The sequence below is a fragment of the Nannospalax galili genome, unplaced genomic scaffold (genome assembly GCF_000622305.1).
Source record: "Nannospalax galili isolate Female #2095 unplaced genomic scaffold, S.galili_v1.0 scaffold497, whole genome shotgun sequence".
Taxonomy (NCBI): Eukaryota; Metazoa; Chordata; class Mammalia; order Rodentia; family Spalacidae; genus Nannospalax; species Nannospalax galili.
This window is the reverse complement of record NW_008339354.1, coordinates 461,317-471,667: the sequence shown is the minus strand read 5'-3', so window position 1 is coordinate 471,667 and position 10,351 is coordinate 461,317.

The window sequence follows — 10,351 nt, the reverse complement described above, 5'->3', positions numbered from 1 at the left end:
GGGCCCCGTCGGGGCGGAGAGGCGCGATGGACACCGGCCGGACCGCTCGGGGCCTCGGGGCGGGGAGGGGCAGTTGCACCCCGCCGACGCCGCGCCAGGGCGGCCTCCGGAGTCCGGCGCGTGGCCCGCGGGAGTTTGCAAGCTCGGCGGGGCCGCAGAAAAGCGACCGGAGCGAGGGCGGGCCGTGGGGGTCGGGGGTCAGCTGCGGGGCATGTCGGGACGACGGCGCGCTCGAGCGCCCCCAGCGGAGGGATCTGCGCTAGGCGGCACGTGATTGGCTCCGTGCGCGCTACGGTTTGCGTGCCGCTTCCGCGCTCTGGCGGCAGGACTGGGAGCCGCAAGCTGGAGTTCCCAGTGCGGGGAGGCTGCTCCTGTGGGGCTGCGGCGGGACGAAGGGAGGTTGCGGACTGGAAGGGGGCTGCAGACTATAAGGAGGGCTGCAGACTCGAAAGGTGGTTGCAGAGCTGAAGTGGGGGTTGCAAACTCCTAAGGGGGCGTTGCTGACTGGAAAGGGGGGGCATCCGGGGATTGAATCCGAAAGATAAGTTGTACATGCGATGCACCAGACTGTCATCTGGACCACAGCAAGAACGACGTTGTTAACAGGGTAGACAGTCCCTTCACTCCCCGGAGCTCTGGTCGGTGATTCTTAGGAGGGATCTGCTTAGCCGGCTGTATGAGAACTGGTTGTCCCCAAGGAAGGTGTGTCCTGGGTGAGGTGATTTTTTTATTTATATTTTTTGTTGATTTTTTGGGTACATATCATACAATAAATCCTTTTAAAACTAATCTTTAAGTATTTTATTTTTTTTGTGTGTGTATGTGTGTATTGCATGTATGTAAGTGCACCCATGTTATGCAGTGCTGGAGGAGATTAGAAGAGACCGCAGGATTCCCTTTGAACTGGAGTTGGGACTGCTGTTAGCTGCCTTGTGGGTGCTGGGAATTGAACCCCGTCCTCTGCAAGAGGAGCCAGTGCTCTTAACCACTGAACCAGCACTCCAGCCCCATATTTCATACAATAAATCTTGATCATATTAAGACCCACCCCGCATAGCCTTCCTTCCCATCAGATTTCATGCATGCTGTCCCATAAGGCTTAGCAAATCAAGCTTTTGTACCCAGATATCCCTCGGTGTAAGTTTATCCACTGCAGTCTAGTCAGCCTATCTAGAGTCATTTCCTTAAAGAAGATCTACTTTCCTGGGTGAGGTGGTTTATAAGGGTGTGATTACTGTACAGCCCAGATGGTCAAAGGGGTCATGTAATCCCACCAACCTGGAGAAAACACTTGCAGTTTATATTGCAGGGGCTGTTGAAAACTTTAGGAAAGAAAACCATCCAGATCGCAACTGAAAAATGGGACAGGACATGAGCAGTTGATTCTGAGAAGAAGGCAGCGAGTGGTCCTTAAACATAAAGGATACTAACTTTACTTAAAACGGAATATACATTGAAGTTAGGTTTCCTGGTGAGGATGGAAAAATTATTCAAGCCCTATGGAGTCATTAGTAGTTATGTGTTACTTTGGAATGAATCCTGGGTTATATTGAGTGATTAAAGCAAAGTATAGAAATAAATTCACACCTACAAATATATTTGTGTGTACTTCTCTGGGAGAGTGGAAGGATATTGTAGAAGCTTTAAAAAGGGTGATGGAGGCAGTTAAGAGTACTGCTTTTATAGAGGATCTGGGTTCATTTCCCAGCTCCCACGTGGCAGCCTGCAACCATTAGTAACTCCAGTTGTACGAGAATCCAATGTCCTCTCCTGACGTCCGCGGGCATTGCATGACACGGGTGCACTTACATACATTCGGGTAATACATACACATAAAATAAAAATAATACAAAAACGGTCCAGCCCCCCCCAAAAAAAAACAGTGATGGGGTGTTGGGTATGGGATAAAGATAGCAAGACTTCTCTGTCTCTGAGCTTTCAAAATTTTGCATAACAAAAAGGCTACAAAACACCGTAAAACCCCAACACTCTACATAAGTTGTAAGTGCAGTGCACCAGACGGTCATCTGGACCAGTTGAAACACATTAACTTCACTCTAAGTTGAAAAGATACATAAGGAAAACAATACTTAAAATATTTTAATGTTATTGTCTATAAAGATTTCTGGTATAAAAGAAAATGAGATAATAAATATAAGGCCAAAGTAGTTCCAGGAAAGCACTATTTAAATTTTAATTATTAGTTTGAACACATTTTAAAGGTAAGCGTCCTAAGGGACCCAGTAGGAAGGAGGACAAAAAATAGTAATGGAGTGAAGAATATGATTACATTGTATACAGGTATAAAAATGTAAAGAACGGGGCTGGAGAGATGAGGACCCACATGGTAGCTAACCACTGCCCGAACTCCAATTCCAGGGGATCTGACACCTGGCCTCTGTGGGCATTCCTTGTACAGGATGCATGTCCATACATGCAGACAAAACATAAAACTCAAACAAAATGCAATGAAACCCATTATTTTGTATGATTAATATATGCTCACTTAAGAAAGATACATGTCTTAATTTTGTTTACCTAAAAGGCTTTGGTGGTTTTTAAAAATTTTTTATTTATATATATATATTTTTGACACACTCTCCCCAGCCCCACCCTGTCTGGAACTCACCAAATAGACAAGGCTGGCATCAATCTCAAAAACATCTGCCTGCCTCTACCTCCTGAGTGCTGGGATTAAGGGCATACACCACCATGCCTGGCATTACCAAAAGGCTTTGAAAATAAGGGTGATGGATTCTTGCTGGGGACTGAGGGATTTTCCTAGGATAGTAGCCATTTTAATAGGTTAAAACTTGCACACAAACATAAATGGCCAGTCCCCAAACAGTAAAAATAAGTGGTTGTTAGAAACCCACATCTTGGTTTCTAAGTTTTGTTTTCCTCTAAAAAAAAAAATCCAGCTCTCCTTGAAAAATTAACTGGTTCCAGTTCTGGGAGACATAAATCAAATATTTTGTTAATGCCTCAATGTGGAGGAGATGCATGTCCAGAGGATTTAGGAGAAAAGACAGAACTAATCCATACTGATAAACTTCAGAGCAACACTTGGCTAGGAGTGGGAAGTTGGAGGAATCAACTGGAAAGACAAAGAACTTGGGGTCATAGATACACTCTATAGTTGCCCAGTTGTATGTATGTGTTCTTTATCTTGGCTACTAGGTGTGTACATTTGTCAAAATTCATCAAACCAACACAAGGGTACACTTCCTCCATGTGACTTGCTGTATTAGTCAGCTTTCTGTTGCTGTGATAGAAACACTGACCAAAGCAATACTGTAAATGGAAGAGTTTATTTGAGCTTACAATTCCAGGGGAATTATAGTCTGTCATGGCAGAGAGGCATGGTGGCTGGAGCAGGAGCAGCTGAAGCTAACCTCTCACATCATCACGCAGGCACAGGAAGCAAGAGAGCCTGAGCCATCTAAGCCCTTTGGAAGTAAAGTCCCAGAAGTTGGATGTGGAGCTACTGGATTTGGTGTTTGCCCTGCTGGTTTTCAGTCTTGTTTTGGTCTGGTATTTCCTTACTATCCCTCCAGTCATCCCTTTTGGAATGGTAATGTGTATTTGGTTCCACTGTATCTTGGGAGTATGTAATTTATCTTTTGATTTTATAGAGGCTTACAGTTAAGATATTTACTCTCTCAGAATAGACTTTGGACTGTTGACTTTTGAATAGTAGTGAGACTGATAATGACTATGGGGACTTTTAAAGTTGGACTAAATGCATTTTGCATTTTATATGGTCATGAGCCTATGGGGGCCAAGGGGTGGAATGTGATGATTTGAATGGAAACGTCCCCCATAGGCTCCAAGTATTTGGACATTTGTCCCCAGATGGTGGCACTGTTTTGGGAGGTTTTAGAAGGTGTGGCTATCCTGGAGGAAGTGAGTCACTGGGTGTCACCATGCCTCCTTGCCATGACAGACTGTAATTCCCCTGGAACCGTAAGCTCAAATAAACTTTTCCTTCTATAAATTGCTTGGGTCAGTGTTTCTATCACAGCAACAGAAAACTGACTAACACACTTGCATTTCAGTAAAGCTTGGAAATAAACACAACAAAGCAAAGGCTATCTTTTGAGAGATTGCTATATATAGCAAAGAAGTCAGCCCAAGTTGTGACTTGTGTTCTGACAGACTCCAAGGCAGCAGAGAAGCGGAGAGGCTTCCCAGTGGAGTACATAGCTCTAGCTGTGCCCCAGTTGGAGGCTGAGGATGGTGTGGCTGGAGGAGGCTAATGGGAAGCCCAGCACCCTAACTGCCCAACTTAGAGGAGCATAGTTGGTCAGTTGAAAGTGGAGACAAGGGCTGGGGACATAGCTCAGCTGGTAGAAAGAATGCTTGCCTGGCATGCTTGAAGCTGTGGGTTCAATCTCCAGCACCTTATACATTGACTGTGATGGTGCACACCTGTAACCCCAGCACTCTGGAGGTGAAGGCAGGAGGATCAGCATCATTCTCAGCTATGCAGGGTATTAAGGTTACCCTGGGATATGTGGGAGACAGGAGACGAAATTAGGGAAACTGCCAGTGTCAAGCCCTAACCATTTGAACTGATTGTTGTAGGGAGTCTGGTTTAGTTTCCTGAATTATACCTAGAGGTAGCAATCTGACTTCTTACCAGCCTGAGTGTAACATTGTCTTCCTGGGCTGGTTATTGTTGATAAGGTTTTGATTTCTTGAGACAGTTGTTACAAGTTGTAGGTTACAGTTCTATTTTATACAATAAAATGGCCATTGTTCATTCTATAGTAAATACCCCCAAAATAAAGTTTGAAATCCATGGGCATTGCACACACATGATGCACTTTAAACACGCAGGCAAAATACTCTTACATACACACACACACACACACACACACACACACACACACACACACACACAACCTGCCGGGCATGGTGGTCCACACCTTTAATCCCAGCACTCGAGAGGCAGAGGCAGGCAGATCTCTGTGAGGCAGAGGCAGGCAGATCTCTGTGAGGTCAAGGCCAGCCTGGTCTACATAGTGAGTTCTAGGGAGACCTTGTCTCAAAAAGATTTTTTAAAAAAGTGAGTTTGAGGCCAGCCAGGACTATATAATGAGAGTTGGAGGCCAGCCTGGGCTACATTAAAAAGAGCCTGTCTCGATGATGATGATGGTGGTGATCCTGTCTCAATAATAATAATAATAATAATAATTATTATTATTATTATTCCCAGTGTTCTATGTTTCATGTGTTTCATAAGCATTAGGTGTAGAGGTTGCATTATAGATGTGTCACTTAGGCCTGGGCAGTTCATAGACAATGTCTCTGTGTGACTAGTTGTGGTACTATAGTCTCCATCTGGTGCAAAACCAGCTTCTTTAATAAGTGGTGACTGGGATGTTTGTGTGCAAATATAAGGATACATACTTTGCATACAGTAAGAAATTACATTAGTCTAGGGATGTGACTGACAGTCTTGGGAGCTTCGCTAAGATCTATGACCTCTCTAGCCATATATATTTGGTTATGTTTACAGTACCACATTTGAGTTTCCTCCCATTCAGGGGCTTTTAGTCCAATTTGTTGATTGCCCCCAAGATAAAAGTGCCACTACTGCACCAATGTCATATGCTTTGCTGGTCGTTGATGTGGTTATTTGGTCTTGAAGCTGGTGTTGGACAAGTTTTCCCTTAGCACTTTCATAGTGCTCTCCAAAGCTATGAGAGCTAGTCTTCAGGGGAAGTGGTTTCCAGGTCAGTTCCAGCTCCATTGCTCCAAATCCTGTGTCCAAAGTATGTTCTGTCTTCAGCAGTAGAGTCTTACCTTCATGTTCTGGGAGGCCATCAAGGGCTGTGGCAATAGCCTGTGTAATTTTGGGACTCTCTTGGACCACCCTGGCCAACAACTCAAAGGAAGGTTTTTCCTGTCTGATACTGTTTCTTGTTATGTAGCTTTTAGCTATACACATGGACTCATGTAGAGATATTATATGTGTAATTTGTCATTAGGTTGGTGAACTAATATGATTCCCTCTAGTTTTTAAAACTAGGCATTTTTATCTCTCTTCTCTCTCTCACTGTCTAACCCTCCCACCATAGCTTTCCCATTTAAAGTGCCCCCATTGTCCCCATTTCTCCCATGATAATACCCTTCTCCTATGGTCCCACCTTTCTTGAGCTCCTTCTTTCCCTTTATCCTCAAGCTTCCTTGTATAACCCTCTGTATTAGTCAGGGTTCTCCAAAGAAACAGAACAGATAGAATGAATATTTATGTATAGAGATTTATCAGCTTAGCTCACAGGATAGAGTCCGAGTAGTCCAACAGTGGCTATACCACACTGGAGAGGCTGAGAATCTGTAGTCGCTCAGTCCACAAGGCTGGATGTCTCAGTAGTCCCAATCTGGCACTGAAGGTTTGAAGAATTCCAAAAGATCGGCTAGTCTAGAGAAGGCAAGCAGCAAGAAGCCAGGTGTTGGCTGCTGTGGCCTTTTATACGGGCTGCCATCAGAAGGTAACACCCACATTTAGGGTGTGTCTTCCAGCTTCAGATGATCCAATCAAATAGATCTCTCTGATTTTAGTTAATCCCAGATCCAGTCAAGTTGACACCCAGGATTAGCGATTATTAATTAAATTAAATTAAATTAAAATTAATTATCCTAACAACTTTATAAGACTATAAGCAACAAATATTATATATTATATATAATATATATTAAGACAGGATGTCACTATATAGACCAGGCTGGCCTTGAAGTTACAGAGATCCACCTACCTTGGCCTCCCAGTGCAGAGATTAAAGCCTTATGCCATAACACCCAGCTATTTTATTTTAATATTTTATTTAAAAATATTTTATTTATTATTATTCTTATTTTTTGTGTATAAGTGTATTGCCTGCATGTATGTAGTGCACCTGTGTTGTGCAATGCCCTCGGAGGTCAGAAGTGGGCGTCAGATCTTCTGGAGCTGGTTACAGATGATTGTTAGTCACCATGGGGGTGTCAGGAATCGAATCTGAGTTCTCTGCAAGAGCGGCCAGTGTTCTTAACCTCAGAGCCAGCTCTCCGGCCCCTATGTTTATTTTTTTTAAGATCTGTTTTTTATTTTAATTTATATTAATTGTGTGTGTGAGTGTATATGCACCCCACATGGGTGCTGGGACCCAAACTTGGGTCCTCTGGAAGAGCAGTACACACTCTTAACAGCTAAGCCATCGCTCCGGTCCCTATTTTTGTACTGGTTCTTTTTTAAATTACATGTTATTTATTCTGTGTGCACGTGCGTGTATGTGTGTGGGTATGCATGCCACATTGCTTGCAGAGGTCAGAGGACAACTTGTTGGAGTTGGTTATCTTCTCCTGCCATGTGGGTCCTAGGGATTAAATTCAGGTGTCAAGCTTGGCATCAGGCACCTTTGCCCACTGAGTCATCTCACCGCCCTGCAATAAATATTTATTAAGCAGCTGAGTTAGACCTACCACAGTGTCTGGAACCAAACCATTCCAAATAAGACTTCAAAGTGCAATGAAAGTTATATATTATAATATATAATAATTATATATTGATGTGTGTTAAGTACACTGGCTGTCTTTGCACCTGATTTCAGATGTTCATTGCATGGACTCATGGCCCTGTTGTTCAGGGCCTTCAACAGCACACTGCATCTTGGCAGGCACAGGAAGCCTGTCCACCTCACGGCAGTCAGGAAGCAAAAGAGAAGAGAGCCCAGGGCCCCACTACCTCCTTCAAATCAGGCCTCCAGTGCCCAAGTTTATTCCATTCAGCCTACCTCCTGAAAGTTTCACTGCCCCCCAATGTACCACCCTGGGGACCAAGCCTTCAAAACATGGGCCTTTGGAGAACATCAAATCACTTGAAGAATGCTTCAATAAAAAAAATAAATGCATCCACTGAAAATCATTTCTCTATCCTGCATGTAATGTTTGTCCTTGTCATCCAGTCAGTGTCAATTAGAAGTTTCCTGAAAAGAGTTCAGTGTGCCTAGATGACTAAGTATCATTACATCCCTTCCAGCTTTTACTGGGGTACTGTGCACATGCTGATGGGAGCCAAGTTCTGGTTGAGAGTGCCTTTTGCGTGTGTAGGGGTTGTTGAGACAGGTCTCATGTAACCCAAGTTGGCTTTGAACTTGCTATGTAACTCCTGATCCTCCTGCCTCTCCCTACCAAGTGCTGGGATTACAGGTGTGCACTACCACACCTAGCACTAATAGTGCCTTGACTGAGTCTGAGTCATAGTATCTTCAGCTCAACAGATGAATTATCCCTAGCATGAGCCACTGTTTGTCCCTTTTCCTTTCTCCTCTTTTCCCTTCCCCTCCCTAAAACTTCACTTTTATTTTTGTTTCACTTTTGGCTTTTTGGGATAGGATCTCATGTGGCATAGGCTATCCTCAAATACTTGGTGTTCCTCCTGCCTCAGCCTCTCAATACAGGAAGATTGCCTTGAGTTTTAGGCCAGCTTGGCCCACAAGTAAGTTCAGAAGTAACCTGGGATACAGAGCAAGACCCTGTAAAAACTAAAAAAGAGAGCTGGATATGTAGATCAGTTGTTACAGTATTGCCCTGCATGCACAAGGCCCTGGGTTCAATCCCCAGCATTGCGTAAATCAGACGTGATGGTGCTTGCCTATAACCCCAATATCTGGGAGGTGGAAGCAGGAGGATCAGAAGTTTAAAGCTATTTTCAGCTATATAGCGAATTCAAGGCCAGCCTAGAATTCGTAAGACCTTGCATCAAAAACACGACAAAATAAAAAACCAAAAAAGAGAGGGAAAAATAAACGAACAAACCCGAAACTAAACTAAATGTCTATGACAGAGGAGGAGACCACAGGGCAAACACACCTAGAACCCAGAGGAACTTTTTCCCAGGCCACTGTGTATTTTGAACTCATTCATTTCCTCTAGACATCATGTACATCCCTTCTAAAATGGTTCCACTTGCTTGTCCCCTATGAAAAAGAGAAATTAAGCTGCAGTCAACCAGGCATGGTAACATATGACTGTAATCAATGCACTCAGGAGGCAGAGACAGGATTTTTCTAGTTAGGGAGTTTTGGGGCAGCCTGCCCTATCTAGGAAGAACTTGTCTAAAAAATGTAATATAAAAGAAAAATGTTTCAGGCAGATGACCCGTCCTTTGATTTCATATTTTATATGACTCCCTGTTTACATACATTAATGTATTTGCTACAGGGCTACATTGCATATGCTTCACATGTGTGAGACCCTGGGTTCACTGCCCAGTACTAGCAATGAAATTGTTAGGATTTTCTTTTCTTTAATTTTTAATTTTAATTTCATGTGTATGAGTGTTTCGCTTGCATAAATGAAGTGCACCTGTGTCACGCAATGCCCACAGAGGCCAGAAGAGGGCATTGGATTCCCTGGAACTGGAGTTAGGAACTGTTGTTAGCCACCATATGGGTGCTGGGAACCAAACTCGGGTCCTCTGTAAGAGCAGCCAGTGCTCTTAACTGCTGCGCCAGCTCTCCAGCCCTAGGTTTTCTTTTGCTAGCTTCTCCTTTGTTAAGGAGTAGTCATCACGTCGCTACGTTTGGCAGGCAAGAGATGGCCCTCTTCTGCAGCTGCAGGAGCATTACCACTTGCTTTCTTTGCTCTTGTCAGCCTCTGTTAGCCTCCTAAGCATCTCCCTCTGTCCTGTGTGTGATACCAGTCAACTCCAGGTCTATCTCTTCTCATAGACAGACACGTGCTAGCTGCTCCTCAAAATGCTGTTCCAACAACAGGACTTTAAATTCAAGCCTGGGGCTCGCTTTTCTTTTTTCTTTTCTTTCTTTTTCTTTTTTTTTTTTCCTCTTGGTCTTTTTGAGACGGTCTCCCTGTGGCCCCAGCTGACCTGCAACTCACTATGTACACCAGGCTGGCCTTGCACTCACAGAGATCAGCCTGCCTCTGCCTCCCAAGTGCTGGGATTAAAGGCCTGTGCCACCACACCCAGCTTGGGGCTCACTTTTCCGCATTCCCCTCACTAACTACAACTAAAAACCTTAGGCATTATACCTACAAGAAACATAGGAAGGGTGGAAGGCAGAGCAGAGGAGGCACTGGGCTACTGTCCCACGGCCCAAGGCCACCCTGTGGGTGACTCCCTGGCTTTCTTTTTTGCGTTAACCCAGAGGCTTGAAATTTGGAAACATCAACCAAGACCGGGAGAAAAGTGCCCCGAGAAGTTTGTTCTCTTTAGCCAAAGACCAGGAAAAGCCAGCCTACCAAGACAGAAAACTTATAGACAGTAACTGTTTTACCCTGCCCAACACCAAGAAAAACCAGTGGCCCCGTCCACTCCAGTAAAAGTGTCTGATGACAAAACCAG